We start from the raw sequence: 18,046 nt of genomic DNA, 5'->3' as shown, positions 1-18,046 counted from the left end.
GTTTTTACAGTACAAACAATGGCCACTGCCCCCGTCTATAACTGGCCTTCACAGCAAGGAGCACATGGAAGGGCGACGCATGTCAAACAACAAACGAGAAAAGTTCCCGGCTCAACTTACCAACCAGCCTGCAAACAAACCCGTCTAACAGTATGCGTTAAAAACGTGGGTTCAGTTAGCACACATTTGCAAACGCATGTGTAAGCTACAGAGCCTCGTCATAGCACCCCGATATTCTGTAGTCCTAACTCTACAAATTTTGAGAGCCCCCATAGTAGAGGCACATGTATTTAATGGATAAACCGAGGGTAGGTGGACCTGGGGGAGCCCACCCCTTCTTAAAGTTACAGGAGCGTACTGGACACCCAGCATGCAGCACAATGGCAGCTAAAGTGTCCAGCACTCCCTCACCAACAATTCAATGGTACAAAAAATGGCCATTGCCCCAGTCTATAACTGGCTGTTCGTTTTTACCCCTTTTTTCTATATTGAGTTGATATTCCAGTTTTATTTAACTGCTCGTGGGTTTATACAGTATTTATATTTAGTTAACCAGTTCCACACTGCACTATAGAGTATGTCCGACAAGGGAGAGACCTGTGTATAGACAACTCAGATCTCTCCCCTGTCAGCTCCTGCACACTGCTTTGTATGGCTCTACATAGCAGCATGCTTACAGGGAAACAAACACACAGCCCCCATTGTAAAACAACACACAGTTAACCTTTTGATCTCCCAAGATATTAACCCCTTCCTGCCCAGTGCCATTAGTACAGTGTCAGTGCTTTTTATTAGCACTGATAACTGTATTGGTGTGACTGGGGATGTCAGTGACACCAAGTCAATTCCCCCCCAGTGTCAGAATGCCCACTGTAGTCCCGCTATAAGTCATCGATCAAATTCATTTTGGCCTAAAGTTATGATGAAATTTGATTTTTAACATTTTTTTACTGGACGTGTTTATTAGCCTTAGACTCCTTAGTACCCCTAACCACACGTAGAATTAGACCCCGACCGCTTCAACCCTGGCAGAACAACCAAACTAAAAATCTTAAACGACACAGTCGTGCGCTTGAACGATTATGGCGCAAAACCAGATCCCCTCGAGCGTTCTCCCTCTACAAATCCGCCTTCCTCACCTACACCTCCTCCCTCCACGCCGCCAAACAAGCCTACTTCGTAACCCTCATCAACACCCTCTCCACCTGTCCTCGCCGGCTCTTCTCCACCTTCAACTTCCTACTCTCTCCCCCCCACCCCCACCCCGTACCTCACTTACTGCCTACGAGATTGCCAATCACTTCCAAAATAAGATCAATGCAATCCGTAAGGACATCGCCAATGCTCAACCTACCTCCCCACCTAGCCTCCCTCCCACTATAACCCCATCAACTCTCCCCTCCTCTGACCTCGCAACTGCCCTACCCCCCACCACACTATAACCTCCCCAACACTCCGCTCCTTCAGCCCTGCTACCACTGAGGAGGTCACTAAGGTCTTCTCAGAAGCCCGCCTCACCACTTGTCCCCTTGACCCTGTCCCCACACAACTCCTCCGGTCACCCTCCTCCTCCATCCTACGCTCCCTCACCCACATCTTCAATCTCTCCCTCTCTACTGGCACATTCCTCTTCACCCTAAAGCACGCGCACATCACCCCCATACTCAAAAAACCCTCCCTTGACCCCACCGACCTGAACAACCTTAGACCCATCTTCCTGCCTGCTGCCATTTACTTATAAGCTCCTTAAGCGCTTAATCTACAATCACCTGAGCTCCCACCTCACTGACAACAACCTCCTCGATCCACTACAGTCTGGCTTCCGTCCCCTACACTCCACAGAAACCGCCCTACTCAAAATCACTAATGATCTGCTAACCACCAAAGCTAATGGCCACTACTCAGTCCTCTTACTCCTCGACCTCTCCGCGGCCTTCGACACAGTCGACCACCCCCTCCTCCTTAATCAACTACACTCCCTCGGCCTCAGAGACTCCGCTCTCTCCTGGCTCTCCTCCTATCTATCCCAATGCTCCTTCAGCGTTACCTATAACGCTGCCACCTCCCCCTCTCTCCCCCTCTCTGTTGGGGTCCCCCAAGGCTCTGTCCTCTGGCCCCTTCTCTTCTCCATCTACACCTCCTCCCTCGGCAAACTGATACACTCCCACGGCTTCAACTATCACCTTTACGCCGATGACACGCAAATTTCTCCACCCCTCGCCTCACCCCTTCAGTCTCCGCCGTATCACCCACCTACTGAACGACATATCAGACTGGATGTCGCTCCATTTCCTCAAATTGAACCTTTCCAAAACTGAGCTTCTGATTTTCCCCCCAGCCCGTGCCCCCACCCCCCCCCCACCCTCTCCATCACGACCAACAATGCCACAATCACTCCCACCCCACAAGCCAAAGTCCTAGGTGTCACTGTAGACTCAAACCTGTCCTTCCAACCCCATGTCCAATCGTTGGCAAACTCATGCAGGCTTCACCTCCGCAACATCTCCAAAATACGTTCGTTCCTAACCCCAGACACTACTAAACAACTCGTTCACTCCCTTATTATCTCACGTCTGGACTACTGCAACTCCCTTCTCACGGGCCTACCTCATCACAGGCTATCCCCGCTTCAGTCTATCCTGAACTCAGCGGCCAGACTCATCCACCTTACCAACCGCTCCGCTTCTGCCACCCCCTTCTGTCATTCCCTGCACTGGCCTCCACTCAGTGTCCTCCACCCCCCTCTGTCATTCCCTCCACTGGCTCCCGATTGCCCAACGCATTAAATTCAAACTACTAACATTGACATACAAAGCCATCCACAATGCTGCCCCAAACTACCTCACCGACCTGATACCCAAATACCACCCAACCCGTACTCTTCGCTCCTCAAAAGACCTCCTACTCTCTAGTTCCCTGGTCTCCACCTCCCATGCCCGATTGCAGGACTTCTCCAGGACTTCCCCCATCCTCTGGAACTCACTACCCCAATCCATCAGACTGTCACCTACCCTCCTCACCTTTAGGCGCACCCTGAAAACCCATCTCTTCAGGGAAGCCTACCCCGCCCTCACCTAACAGCCGATCTCCTTCACTCCTCCCACCACTCCATCCCCCACAGCCACTTCCTCCTGTACCACCATCTCCTCCCTCCTAGATTGTAAGCTCGAAAGAGCAGGGCCCTTGAATCCCTCGTGTTTTGTTTTGTTACTGTATTGTCTCATGTTCTGTCCCCCACTATAATGTACAGCGCTCAGCAAACCTATATAAATACTGTATAATAATAATAATAATTAGCAAAAAGTAACAAATGTTGCTTTTTTGTTTTCAAAATTGTTGGTCTTTTCTTATTTATAGCGCAAAAACAAAAAAATGCACAGGCGATCCAATACCACCGAAAGAAAGCTCCATTTGTGGGGGAAAAAAGGAAACAAATTTCATTTGGGTGCAGGGTTGCACGACCGCGCAATTGTCTGTTAAAATAACACAGCAACGTATCGCAAAAAATGGCCCAGTCAGGAAGGGGGGTAAATCCTCAGGAGGGCGAGGGGTTAAACATTTTAGTTTGAGAAAAATGTGTTAAATTAGCGGTTCCTAAGAGAGTGAGTTACACTAGGATGGATCTCCTTAATGGGCACACAGACGGCACTAACACCTGACTGGCCGACTTCTTTCCATTCCTTTCATCTGTTTTTATTTTGGTACAATGACCTGTGCAGAGGCAGCCAGAAAAGAACGTGGAGTTGATGGCGTGAGCAGAAAAAGCAATAAAAGCTGCATTAGGATAATGAAACCTCCACCTGTACATAGTGTCATCCTGACCTTTGGTGACGTTATGGTTACTCCTTCTCCTTGTTTTACAGTTAACACTATTATATCAGACGTCATCGGGGAGACGTGGCTTCCTCATATGGAGGAGACAACTCTATCCTTTCAGATAACCGGATTCAGACCAAAGAAAATTCACATAAATTTATACCTGAAAAGACAACATGACATGATAAAACATCTCATCCACTCATGGGTATCTGTGGACAGTCCATCGGGTGGGAGCAATAATACAACGTATGATAGAACGTTACCAGTGGAAATGGAAGTGGAGATGACAGAAGCAGAAGATGGAAACCACAAATGTGATTGCAGAATTTCTCTAACTCCAGACGCAGATACAGATGACGGAGCCGTCCTGACTGTGGAAGTCGCTCACGCTGCCCTGCGATGGCCCCTCTATAGATATCACATTCTGAATGTAATCAAAGGTGAGATCTGATTACCTGCACCTGAATAAAATGTGAGACATTTCTAGATGTACTGTATGAATGTGAAATCTACAGTTGCAAGAAAAAGTATGTGAACCCCTTGGGATTACATGGAGTTTTGCATGAATTGGGCATAAAATGTGCTCTGAACATAATCTAAGTCACAACAATAGAAGAACACAGTCTGCTGAACATAATACTACACAAACATTAGATGTTGCCATGGTTTAATTGCACATAACATGTAAACATTCACAGTGCAGGGAGGAAAAAGTATGTGAGGCCCTAGCTTAATGACTTCTCCTAGAGCTAATTGGAGCCAGGAGTGAGCCAACCTTGACTCCAATCAGTGTGATGATATTGGATGTGTTGCTGACAGCTGTCCTTCCCTTAAAAAACACACACCTGTTTCGGGTTTACTGGTTTCAAGAAGCACTGTCTGATGTCAACTATGCCTCGCAGAAAAGAGCTCTCAGAAGACCTACGATCAAGAATTGTTGACTTGCATGAAGCTGGAAAGGGCTACAAAAGTATCTCCAAAAGCCTTGATGTTCATGTGTCCACGGTAAGACAGACTGTCTACAAATGGAGAAAGTTTAGCACTGTTGCTACTCTCCCTAGGCGTGGTCGTCCTGTAAAAATGACTGCAAGAGCACAGCGCAGAATGCTGCATGAGGTAAAGAAGAATCCCAGAGTGTCAGCTAAAGACCTACAGAAATCTCTGGCACATGCTAACATTTTTGTTGACACATCTACAATAAGGAAAACATTAAACAAGAATGGAGTACATGGGAGGACACCACGGAGGAAGCCATTGCTGTCCAAAAAGAATATTGCAGCACGTTTGAAGTTTGCAAAAGAGCACCTGGATGTTCCACAGCACTACTGGCAGAATATACTGTGGACAGATGAAACCAAGATTGAGTTGTTTGGGAAGAACACACAACACTATGTGTGGAGAAAAAAAGGCACAGCACACCAACATCAAAACCTCATCCCCACTGTAAAACATGGCGGAGGGAGCATCATGGTTTGGGGCTGCTTTGCTGCCTCAGGGCCTGGACGGATTGTTGTCATTGATGGGAAAATGAATTCCAGAGTTTATCAAGACATTTTGCAGGAAAACGTACGACCATCTGTCCGCCAACTGAAGCTCTGCAGAGGATGAGTGATGCAACAGGACAATGACCCAAAGCATACAAGTAATTCAACAAAACAATGGCTGCAACAGCACAGAATACACCTTCTGGAGTGGCCCAGTCAGAGTCCTGACCTCAACCCGAATGAAATGCTGTGGCATGACCTTAAGAGAGCGATTCACACCAGACATCCCAAGAATATTGCTACACTGAAACAGTTTTGTGAAGAGGAGTGGTCCAAAATTACTCCAGATCATTGTGCAGGTTTGATCTGCAACTACAGGAAACGTTTGGTTGAGGTTATTGCTGCCAAAGAAGGGTCAACCAGTTATTAAGTCCAAAGGTTCACATACTTTTTCCTCCCTGCACTGTGAATGTTTACATGTTATGTGCAATTAAACCATGGCAACATCTAATGTTTGTGTAGTATTATGTTCAGCAGACTGTGTTCTTCTATTGTTGTGACTTAGATGACGTTCAGAGCACATTTTATGCCCAATTCATGCAAAACTCCACGTAATCCCAAGGGGTTCACATACTTTTTCTTGCAACTGTATACTGTGTATATCCACGCATGAGACAGGAAACCCCCAGATATAGTCCAAGTTTGCTTGTCCTGCAATTTTATTCAGCAAGACAGCAAACAAATGCAGTGTTTAGGTGGGAGGGCTTTGTACAGCATGTCAGGACCATCAAACCAACAAAGGTTCTGCTTGTTCAAGCCGCTTAAGTCTAGGTGCACACCTATGCGTTTTCCGTAGCGTTTTGCAGAAATGCGCAGCAGTCCATTTAACATGATTTCCTATGGGACAGGTTCACATTTCCGCATTTTCACCCGGTGCGTTTTTTTGGAAAGGGTCAGGGACTTTTTTAAATGCAAAATGTTGCGTTTTCGGTTGTATAGACTTGAATGGAGATGCTGCAGAAAGGCATTTTTGATGTGTTTTGCATTTTATTTTGCTCAGCAACAAGTTGAAAAAAACACAAAATGTGGCCAAAAACACATGTGCAGAAACGCACCGCAAAAAGCATTGCAGAAACGGTTCAAACGCAAATCGCCTAGGTGTGAACTTAGCCTTAAGCGGTATTAAACCCAAAAGCAAACATTTATTATATTGCAGCTTACCAATTCTTAGATGTCACGGCTGCATTTGTTTTAGGCTTTCTTTCTTCTATTTTTCACCTGATGATCCAGCCAATAAGTCAGCTTTTTTTTTTTCAACAGAACAAGCTGCCCTGCAGATATAGTGATTGAAAGGTTAAGACAAACCTTTTGCCACTGATAGAGGTGCTTACACTGATCAGCTTTTATTTCTTCATGTAAAACCTTTAGGCTGGGTTCACACTGCCACGACTTGGGATCCGACTTGTGAGGCCCCAGGTCGCATGACATGTGAAATCCCATGTTAGTCAATGAGAGCCGTCTTAATTAGCACGACTGAAGTCGCTCCGACGTTAGACAAGGTTCCTGGACTACTTCAAGGCGACTTCTATCCGACTTGTGTCCATAGACTTTAATGGGAGTCTCCTCCAAGTCGGATCCTCATCTATATTGATGTGAGTTGGATCCGACATTATAGGAAGATTACCCAGACATTCCCTGAAAGTTGCTTCAGAGTCGCTGTGTGCAGTCCACTTTTCTTTGGTATCAAGGGGGTGTTGACAGACACCATCTGACCAATTAGGTGGCTGAGGAGTGGCCCCGGGATGTGACTGTGTTTATGACTGTATCCCAGGTACAGCTTTCTAATAGTATCAATATCTCTAAATACCTACAGGTTACAGTCTGCTAACCTGCATATTATTGTCCCGCATGAAATTAGCTTTGACATGGATATAAATATGGCATGTCTCGGATGTCTACTTTACCCAGGAGGGATAAGGTGTTCCAGTGCTTCCTCATATCCTCTAATATAGGAATGTTTGGGCTTAAAACGCCACAAATTAACTGAGGGGGTAAATATGTCCTTGTGCTGGCTGTGCTGGTATTATTTCATGAGTTATGAAATATACTGAAGTTTTAGAGTCTTGGGTGCTGACCAGTCTATCAGGAATTGCTCATTTATGATAGGAGGGAGAGCTGCCAGAGATCTGTTAAAACTACAGTCACTCAAGTGGGAAAGTCAGACATTTTATTAGGGTTTTCAGACTGAAAGTATAACTAAAGGCAAGACTCTTCTTCTTCTTTTTTTTTTTTTTTTTTTTTGTTTTGGACAGAGTGAAGAAGGATTAGAGCACGGGTCAGGTATTATTGCTGTCTGTGTCCCCATTAGGGAGATTCACCCCCTCTATGTGTCCTGTTTACCATTATCATTGAAAGTAATAAATAAAAGAAGATCCCACATTTTGGGTTGTCTCCAGAAAAATAATAGAAGGGAAATATTCCAATGGGGGCGCTAGTTATGGTGACCTGGGGGTCCCCTAGGGATTCCCTTAATTTGCAGGGATTTCCTCTCACTTCCTGCTTTGGCTGTGGGACTGAAATTGAAGAGAATTCTCCCCAATGGGACACAGGTGGCAGACAATAAACTGACAAGGGTTATACCCCTCCCTTGCTGTATCCAAAATGCAGAAAAAAAAATTGCCTCTAGTTCCACTTGAAGTGTGGATTCTGCTAATAGGCATGAGAGGGCTGCATCTGTCCTGATCTGATAGAAGGTTCTGGCATCAGGTAACAGTTGTGTATTGCACCAAATGCTTCCTGGGGGGATGAAGAAAAGAGGACCACTGCTGATATTCACCAACTTGGCTCTGATGAAGAGGAGATCACTCCTCGAAACACGTCAGCCATTTCCAAGTGTCCTTTTCACATGTGGGACTCGTGCACTATGGACCATTGTTGGTCATGATATGCCAGTTTACATTTGTCATTTGTGAGTATACATCTACTATTTTTTAGGATTAAAGTTTATATTGAGGTAATGCGCAAGGCTTGTGCGCCCCTTTGTTTTTCTTCTTTTCTTATTTTCTATTCACCAACTTGTGTTACAAACTGTCATGATGGGGGGGATTTGTACTGTCCCGATATTTGGGGGGTATTTGTACTGTCCTGACATTTGGGGGGGATTTGTACTGTCCCGATATTTGGGGGGTATATGTACTGTCCTGACATTTGGGGGGTATTTGTACTGTCCTGACATTTGGGGGGGATTTGTACTGTCCCAATATTTGGGGGGTATTTGTACTGTCCTGACATTTGGGGGGCATTTGTACTATCCTGGCATTTTTGGGCTTCAAGAAATGAGATTGTTTGTCAGGACATCAGGAATGATCGCTTTTCAGATATATATCCCATAGTTTGTAGATCCTATAACTTTCCTGCAGACTAAAAAATAAACACTGACTTGGGTTATGTTCACCAGAAAATGTAGCAGAATATATTTCGGCCTAAATATATGAAGAAAGATTATCTATTTGCAAAATTTTTAATATAAATGAAGAAAAACGCATAAAAAAACCCATTTCTTATGGGTACAGTGTTGCATTACCGCGCGATTGTCATTCAAAGCGTGAGAGCGCTGAAAGCTGAAAATTGGCCTGGGCAGGAAGGGGGTAAAAGTGTTGGGGTATTGAAGTGGTTAAAAAAAACAAACAAAAAACAATTTCCCCACCCACAATTTGATGTGGACGGGCGAATCATTCATGCTGTGCCTTTGTATTCTGACAGCAGGGAGATTTCCCCATCATCAGAATATCATGATCAGTGCTGCTGGCTGTACCCGGCAACACTGATCGATCAAGAAACACATGACAGGGTGGTTACAGACCAATTCTTATTTCACCATGTTGTTTCTATGCATTGATCTGTTGCTGCCATCTGCTGGCCAGAATTTGCATCCTGCACGCCTCTGCTCTTGTTAGTCAGTTTCCTCTGCTGGGCGTGGTTTTAAGCAGCCTTGGTTGTGTCACTTCCTGCAGCCATTTCTATGTGCTTCATAGCTGTGTGACAGGACATTCAATACCCAGGGCTTGTGAAGGCATCAGTTTTTTACCAGCAGTTAGCCTCAGGAAAGATATCACAGGACAGCATCAATACCTCTACTACCTTACAGTATTGTATCACTGTTTGTCGCTGTATTTGAATCAAATAAACCCACGCTGATTTCATTCCTGTGTATACGTTTGGATCCGTCTAACCTAAGCATCTGCCGGTCCGGTCTGCTCCACTGCTTGGATACGAAGGTAGGAAGTTACGCAGCCATTGTCAGTTATACCTTCATTCGCCTTCATGTGGGGACAGAACAGTCAAAAACTGCCTTAAAGTCCATACCCTGCTACAGATTCCCTCAGAGTCCAGTACCACACTCAGGAATCTCCCTAGCAATAGTCCCACTTGCAGCAAATCTGCCTGGCTACAGTGCATGTTCCACAAGCCTATGCGGAAGCACTGCACATACGCAGTATCTATACTCTCGCCTGGAAGTCCTCCACAACTCGCCAAGCCATTCCTAACGTCCTATATTCTCCTTTGCTCGCATAATAGAAGTACTGTTTATGCACGCTCCTTACATTGCCGTGGCCGCCCCAAAACCCTGCAATTCACTCTAAACATCTTAGAAATTTTGTCAAGGTGCCCTATCGGAGCCGTGCTGCGATTTTAAGCCCCCAATTCAAAAGTTCATTTTCTTAAAGAGACAGCGCACCTTAAGTCAAAATGGCCGAAAAGAACTTTGCACAGTTCCCCAGTGATGAAATACAGCAAAAGCAACCTGATACTGAAGGGCAGGGAACAGAATCCACACTTCCAGCAGAACAAGTCGTGCGACCAAGACGCTCTCTCAAACCAATGGTAAAGGTCATTGAAAACTATCACACCACGAAAGATGAGCTATGTAATAACCTGGAGAAGCAATGGGAACGAGTTTCCTCCCTCATGTCCGGACTTAAATCCTCCTCAGGTGATGCCACAGCTCAAGAAAGATACAAGAGACTGTCCACAAGGTATATAACCTTTCTAAAAGACTATAATATCAATGAAGCCCTATCAGAACTGAGCAAGGCAGAATCAATAGACAGACAAAGAGACTTCATGTTGCTGGATGTTAAAGGTAAGGCATTTGCAAGAAACTAGATCACACAGATCAAATTCATCTAAACATTCCTCTCGGTCATACAGATCATCGTGCTCAAGAAGCTCAGCCTTGAGCGACAGATTACTAGAGGCCCGCATAAACGCAGAGCAATCCAAAGCGAGACGCTCCTTCACCGAAAAAGAAGCTCTTGCAAGGGCAGAAGTAGAGACAGAGGCCAAGAGGGCAGAAGTAGAGGCAGAGGCCAAGAGGGCAGAAGTAGAGGCAGAGGCCAAGAGGGCAGAAGTAGAGGCAGAGGCCAAGAGGGCAGAAGTAGAGGCCAAGAGGGCAGAGGCAGAAGCAGAGGGCAGAAGCGGAAGCAGAGAGACCATTTTCAAATCAGAGATGCAGGAGGAAATTGCGTTCGCTAAAGTAAGACTACTTGAGCAAGCATTGAGCCAAGGTCTTGATCCAGTCTGCTCGCCACCACAGGAGATAGATGATTCAGTTGATCACACCAGTGACTATGTACTGAATCAGTTATCTGCGCCACCCCCAGTTTGCAGTACCGTCCAAGCCGACAACACTGAAACCTCCAAGTCAGCTCTACCTGTGGTACCAGTGCCACCCACAGCACCCGAGCAACCTAATAACCGTCACCCGGATGTGCCCTCTCAAGGACGGTTACTACAGCAAGATCGCTATCCGGTGTTTTCTGGCCTACCTCCACAGCTCAAGCAGCAGTCATCACAATCTACAGAGGCTAAACGACAGCTCAACCCTGCAGCTACATCATTCTACCCAGAAGCATCTCACCCTTTCACGCCAGGCAGCCCATACGCCCCAGGGGCATCACAAGTCATGGCAACAAGCAGTGAGAAATCAGATATGTCTGAGTTTGCCAGGTTTATGGTGAGCAGAGAGCTAATCAACACCAGTCTCTCAAAATTTGATGACCGTGCAGAGAGCTACAGAGCTTGGAAGGCAACCTTCAAGGCCGTCATCGCTAACCTCAACTTAACCGCAGAGCAAGAGTTTGACCTCTTGATCAAATGGCTGGGCCCAGGCTCCACAAATCGTGTCAAGAGCCTCAGAACTGTCTATGTGGGACAAGCAGAAGCAGGTCTAGCTGCCGCCTGGGAGAGACTCGAACGTACCTTCGGCAGTGCAGAAGCAATAGGGAAGGCCCTATTCAAGAGACTGCAGAACATTCCAAGGATCAATCTCAAGGATGTCCAAAAGCTTCAGGATTTAAGTGATCTGCTCATGGAACTGGAGCTTGCCAAGGGTGACCCTCGTCTGTCCGGGCTGTGCTACCTGGATACAGCTCATGGAGTGAACCCAATTGTCATGAAGCTACCATACAGTCTGCAAGAAAAGTGGGCGGCATCAGTCTCAAGGTACAAAAGAGAGCACGACGTCACCTTTCCCCCATTTATTCACTTCTGTAGGTTCATCGATGAACAGTCCCAGATGAGGAATGACCCCAGCCTCGACTTCCTGGAGTTCAACACTACAGCTACATCATCATCAAGGTATGAAAGCATCATGCATAAACACAGAGACTTCAAGAGCAGCGTGAGTGTTAGAAAGACTAACCTACCATCTCCTGCAGTACCCACGGGTAAACAGTACACTACCTCATCAGGAGATAAGACCTTCAATCGTGAATGTCCCATTCATAAAAAACCACACTCTCTGAACAAATGTAGAGGGTTTAGATCCAAAACCATACTGGAGCGCAAGAAAATCCTCACCGAGCTTGGGGTATGTTTCAGATGCTGCGCTTCATTGGAGCACATGGCTAAGGACTGTAAATCTGTCATCAAGTGTGAGGAGTGTCATAGTGAAAGACATGCCTCAGCTATGCACCCAATCCCACTCTCCAGAGATTCACCCACTGCCGTCACCACCAGTCCTGCTCCAAGTCATGGCGGGGAGCCCCAGAATTACGCTAATGCAGCCACCGCTGTTTCCTGCTCATGATTGGATGTATGTGGGGAGGGCTAGTGCGAGAAATGTTGTGCCCGAATATGCCTAATCAAGGTCTACCCAGAGGGACTACCAGAAAAGGCAGTAAAAATGTATGCCATCATCGACGACCAAAGCAACCGGTCCCTAGCAGGTCCTAAATTCTTTAAAACCTTTGGAATAAAGGGACCATCTGAACCCTATACCTTAAACACCTGCTCGGGCTGCAGAGACTAGCGGCAGAAGGGCACAAGGATTCATCGCTTCTCCTGTCAGTGGGGATACGGAAATACCCTTACCGACGCTGATCGAATGCGATCAAATACCCAACCATAGGGATGAGATTCCTACCCCAGAAGCTGCATTTCATCAACCTCACCTAAGGCACCTAGCCAACGTTATCCCACCTATGGACATCAAAGCCGAGATTCTACTCCTGCTCAGCAGAGACAATCTAAGGGTACACAAGGTGCGTCAACAGTGTAATGGTCCTGACTATGCGCCATATGCCCAGAGACTGGACTTGGGATGGGTAATCATAGGAAATGTATGCTTAGATCAACCAGGAATCGACTCCTTCAAAACGTACGTGCGTGCAGATGGACGCACAACTTGCATTAAGCTGTGTCCTCGTCACTATGAAGTGAAAGAGAAGTCTCCAGGCCTCATACAATGACCTGACGTCATTACTCCCCTCTTTGCCGACAACTTGGGGAGATTAGTCTTTCATACAGCCAAGGATGATGATAAAGTAGCCTTGTCAATAGAGGACAGAGAATTTGTCAAGATAATGGACAGTGAGTTCTTTAAAGACGAAACCAATCACTGTGTTTCTCCATTACCCTTCCGAGCTACCAGGGTAAGACTCCCGAACAACCGGGAACAAGCTCTGTCTAGATTTAACTCTCTTCAGCGTACCGTGAACAGCAAGCCTGAAATGAGAGAACACATCGTTGCCTTTATGGATAAAATATTCCGTAACAACCATGCAGAACCAGCTCCATCTGTAAGGAAGAACGACGAGTGCTGGTACTTGCCTTCATTTGGAGTATATCATCCACGAAAACCTAATCAAATTAGGATTGTCTTTGACTCAAGCGCCAAACATCAAGGTGTATCTCTTAACGATATTCTTCTCACAGGTCCTAATCTGACTAATAACCTAGTCGGAGTGCTGATGAGATTCAGGAAAGAGCTTGTCGCCATCACTGCTGACATTGAACAGATGTTCCACTGTTTCGTAGTCTGAGAGGACCACTGGAATTTCCTCAGGTTTCTGTGGTACAAGGACAGTGACACCAACGCAGAGATGATGGAGTATCGTATGAGGGTACACGTGTTTGGAAACAGCCCTTCACCAGCCGTAGCGACTTACGGCCTTCGGAGAACTGCATTAGAGGGGGAATCTGAGTATGGTACAGACGCCAAAGACTTCGTGGAAAAAGACTTCTACGTGGATGACGGGCTCAAATCGGTACCAACCGAAGAAGCGGCTATCGATCTGCTCAAAAGGACTCAAAGTATGTTATACCAAGCTAAACTTAGACTACACAAAATTGATTCAAACAGCCTGACCGTAATAAGTGCCTTCGAGCGAGGTGATCATGCACCTGGATTCAAAGACATTAACCTGGGACTGGATAGTCCACCTGTGCAGAGGAGCTTGGGCCTCAGATGGGATCTCTTGGCTGACTCCTTCAGTTTTCAAATAAGTTGTGCAGACAAGCCATTCACAAAACGTGGTGTCCTATCAGTGGTAAACAGCCTATTTGATCCGCTGGGATTTGTAGCGCCCATCGCCATACAAGGTAAATCCCTACTGAGACAACTTTCTGAAACCATCAAGGATTGGGATACCCCACTTCCCTCCGATAAAGAGCCAAAATGGGAAGCCTGGAAGCAATCTTTGTGTGCTTTGGATGAGATCCACATCCCGAGATGCTATATTAAAACCTCACTTACTTCTAGCGTAAAGAAGGAACTCCACATGTTCTTGGACGCCTCCACAGAGGCCATAGCAGCGGTCGCCTATCTGAAGGTCACAGAACCCAACAAGCAAAATCACGTTGGATTCGTCTTTGGTAAGGCTAAGTTAGCCCCCAAGCCTGATCATACTATTCCCAGACTCTGTGGGACTGTGTTAGCAGTGGAGATTGCAGACTTCATACAAGAAGAACTAGGTGTCAACATAGATGAAGTTCAGTATTACACGGACAGTAAGGTCGTTTTAGGTTACATCCACAATCAGACGAGACGATTTTATGTGTACGTCAGTAACTGCATAGATAGAATCAGGAGGTCCTCCAAACCTGAACAATGGTACTATGTACCATCCAAACTTAATCCAGCAGATCATGCCACTAGACCTATGTCTGTAGGTTCCTTTACTAACTCTACTTGGCTTACAGGTCCGGAGTTTCTGCTAGGACAGGCGGACGAATGTGTACAGGAAGTTTTCAGCATCCAGGATCCGGATAATGATCCAGAAATCTGCGTTGAAGTTAGTGCATTGGTCACTGGAACAAAGCAAACTTCCAGCCTCGGTTGCCAGCGCTTTGAACATTTCTCCAGTTGGATGAGACTCCTCAAAACTATCCCAAGGTTAGTGCACATTGCGAAATGTTATCACAATACTCACGAAGATAAGGATTGTCACGGTTGGCACGTCTGCCATAAACCCTTCTCTGCGGAAAACATCTCTCATAGAGAGTCCCTCATAATACGTCACGTCCAACAAGGGGAATTCAATGTAGAATGGAAGTGCTTGTACAACAAACAGCAGATTCCAATAAAAAGGACTCTTGCCAACTTAAATCCAGTTATTGACAGTTTTGGCTTGCTCAGAGTTGGTCGTTTGAATCAAGCCCACCTAGGAGTTGCAAACAAAATCCTCTCATCATTCCCAGCAAACACCATATCACCGTCTTGCTGATCCGACACTACCACAAAAAGACTGAACACCAGGGCAGGCAAATCACTGAGGGCAAGTTAAGGTCTGCTGGCCTTTGGATTATAGGTATGAAAAAACGTGTGGCTCAAGTACTGCATGACTGTGTTCACTGTCGCAAAGCTAGAGGAAAACAACTACACCAACAAATGGCTGATTTGCCTGTGGACAGACTATGTACAGAGCCCCCTTTCACCTACGTTGGCCTAGACTTCTTTGGGCCATGGATGGTGTCCGCACACAGGACCCGTGGCGGTCACGCAAACAGTAAGCGTTGGGCTGTACTATTTACTTGCATGAGTGTACCAGCCGTTCACTTAGAGGTCATAGAATCCATGGACACATCCAGCCTTATTAATGCCTTAAGACGGTTCTTCGCAATCAGAGGACCAGTGAAACAGTTGAGGTCTGACCGTGGAAGCAACTTCATTGGAGCCTGTAGAGAACTGAACATCAACACCAAGCCCATTCAAGATCACTTGGCGGAAAAGGGTTGCACCTGGATTTTCAATCCTCATAGTTCCCACATGGGGGGCTCCTGGGAGAGAATGATCGGGATCTCACGCAACATCTTGAATTCTATGTTGATGGATGTAAACTCTTCAAGACTCACACATGAGACTCTAGTCACCCTTCTCGCTGAAGTTTCAGCCATCATCAATTCTAGACCCCTCGTGCCAGTATCTATGGATCCTGAAACACCAGCCGTACTGACTCCAGCTATCCTACTTACCCAAAAAACTGAGAATACGCTAATGCCTAGTGGAGAATTTACTCATGCGAATATCTACCAAAAACACTGGAAACGTGTACAATACCTAGCTGATTACTTCTCGAACAGGTGGTGAAAGGAGTATCTCAGTATTCTTCAAGGAAGAAGAAAGTGACAACACCACAAACCAAACTTGAAAGAAGGTGACCTCGTGTTGATGAAGGAGCAACATACCGCACGGATTGACTGTCCTATGGGACTAATTACAAAGGTTCTTCCTAGCAAGGATGGCAAGGTCCGTAAAGTGGAGTTGAAGATCGTCAGAAAGGGTGAGCTTAAAACGTTCGCAAGGCCAATTAACGAGCTCATTTTGATACTACCCACCGAGAACGTTCCTGCCGGGTGAACTCTACTGAACTTGAACTTTGTGGATCTTCTCTATTGCAACTCGGAATCTACTATATTGTTATGTTTATTGCATTCTAACATGTTCTTTGTTACAGGTTGTTTTATATTTTATGGACATTCGTCATAGTGAAATCCCTTATGGAATTTCAGATGGGGAGTGTGCTGTTCTCCTCATATTTGTTATTTAACTGTGCATTGCATTGGATTACCAATTCTTATTTCACCATGTTGTTTCTATGCATTGATCTGTTGCTGCCATCTGCTGGCCAGAATTTGCATGCTGCACGCCTCTGCTCTTGTTAGTCAGTTTCCTCTGCTGGGCGTGGTTTTAAGCAGCCTTGGTTGTGTCACTTCCTGCAGCCATTTTTATGTGCTTCATAGCTGTGTGACAAGACATTCAATACCCAGGGCTTGTGAAGGCATCAGTTTTTTACCAGCAGTTAGCCTCAGGAAAGATATCACAGGACAGCATCAATACCTCTACTACATTACAGTATTGTATCACTGCTTGTCGCTGTATTTGGATCAAATAAACCCACGCTGATTTCATTCCCGTGTATACGTTTGGATCCGTCTAACCTAAGCATCTGCCGGTCCGGTCTGCTCCACTGCTTGGATACGAAGGTAGGAAGTTACGCAGCCATTGTCAGTTATACCTTCATTCGCCTTCATGTGGGGACAGAACAACAAAAGGCCCCATTCACTAAACTATCAGCAGTATTTAGTAAATGATCACGGCAGGCTCAAAACAATAGCTATAAAGCCTCTAAAAAAAAGTTACTATACACAAATATAAATAGGAAATACTGCGCCAAACCCACATGATAGGATTAAAGTGTTACTGAACCCACAACAGTCCAATCAGTCTGTAGATGCAGTAAAGCATGCTTGTTATACTCACTGTGGAACCTAAGGGGTTAATCTCTGCATTGTGTAAAAACGCTGTTTGATCCTGTCTTCTCTGACCTTCTTCTTTCAGTGTCCCCCTTTTATCTCCAGATAAATCATATCATGTGGAGTCACTCTGCACATGCTCAGATTGGTGTGTATTGTTAGTTTTTTTTTCTCTTGGGAGAGTGCTTGTGATCAGCACAGGGCCAATCAGCACTGTTCACAAAGAGGTCAGGGGTTCTGCATCCTCCTAGAGCAAAATGAAAACTCCTCCTACAAGCTTTAACCACTTGAGCTCCTGAGGATTTACCCCCCTTAATGACCACGCCTCTTTTTGCTACTCGGCGCTGCACTAATTCAACTGATAATTGCGCGGTCATGCAATGCAATGCTGCACCCAAACGAAATTTACGTCCTTTTTTTCACACAAATAGAGGTTTCTTTCGGTGTAATTTATATTCAAATGGTTTTTATTGAAGAAATTTTCAACAATTTATCACAACATGTGACACAAATATAGAACGAGAAATGTTCACAATAAATTGTATAATCAAGAAAACAAACATACATTAGAGAAAACGAGTTCCCACTATTTAGCTGGGAACGATGTAGCAGGGCCTCGGATACTTGAGAGGTATGCTCAGAGGATTGTGAACTTAGTATGGTTGGATATGTGATAAACCGAAGAGGAGAGAAGGGCTAGAAGGGAG

The 18,046-nt window shown here is 45.7% G+C and overlaps 1 long non-coding RNA gene across 1 annotated transcript in view; it reads left to right on the top strand.

Annotated features, from left to right (window-relative positions):
• Nucleotides 1-3,889: 3,889 nt before the first annotated feature.
• Nucleotides 3,890-18,046, top strand: part of LOC149431197 (uncharacterized) — a 48,088-nt gene continuing 33,931 nt past the window's right edge. The window contains exon 1 of the long non-coding RNA XR_016309359.1: nt 3,890-4,259. This is a non-coding gene — a long non-coding RNA (uncharacterized LOC149431197). The remainder of the gene's footprint in view (nt 4,260-18,046) is intronic.

Source organism: Staurois parvus, unplaced genomic scaffold (assembly GCF_062004578.1).
Source record: "Staurois parvus isolate SC_StPar_1 unplaced genomic scaffold, SC_StPar_1.0 ptg002356l, whole genome shotgun sequence".
Taxonomy (NCBI): Eukaryota; Metazoa; Chordata; class Amphibia; order Anura; family Ranidae; genus Staurois; species Staurois parvus.
Note: the sequence above shows the minus strand (reverse complement) of the source record. Positions and strands in the feature narration are given on the sequence as shown.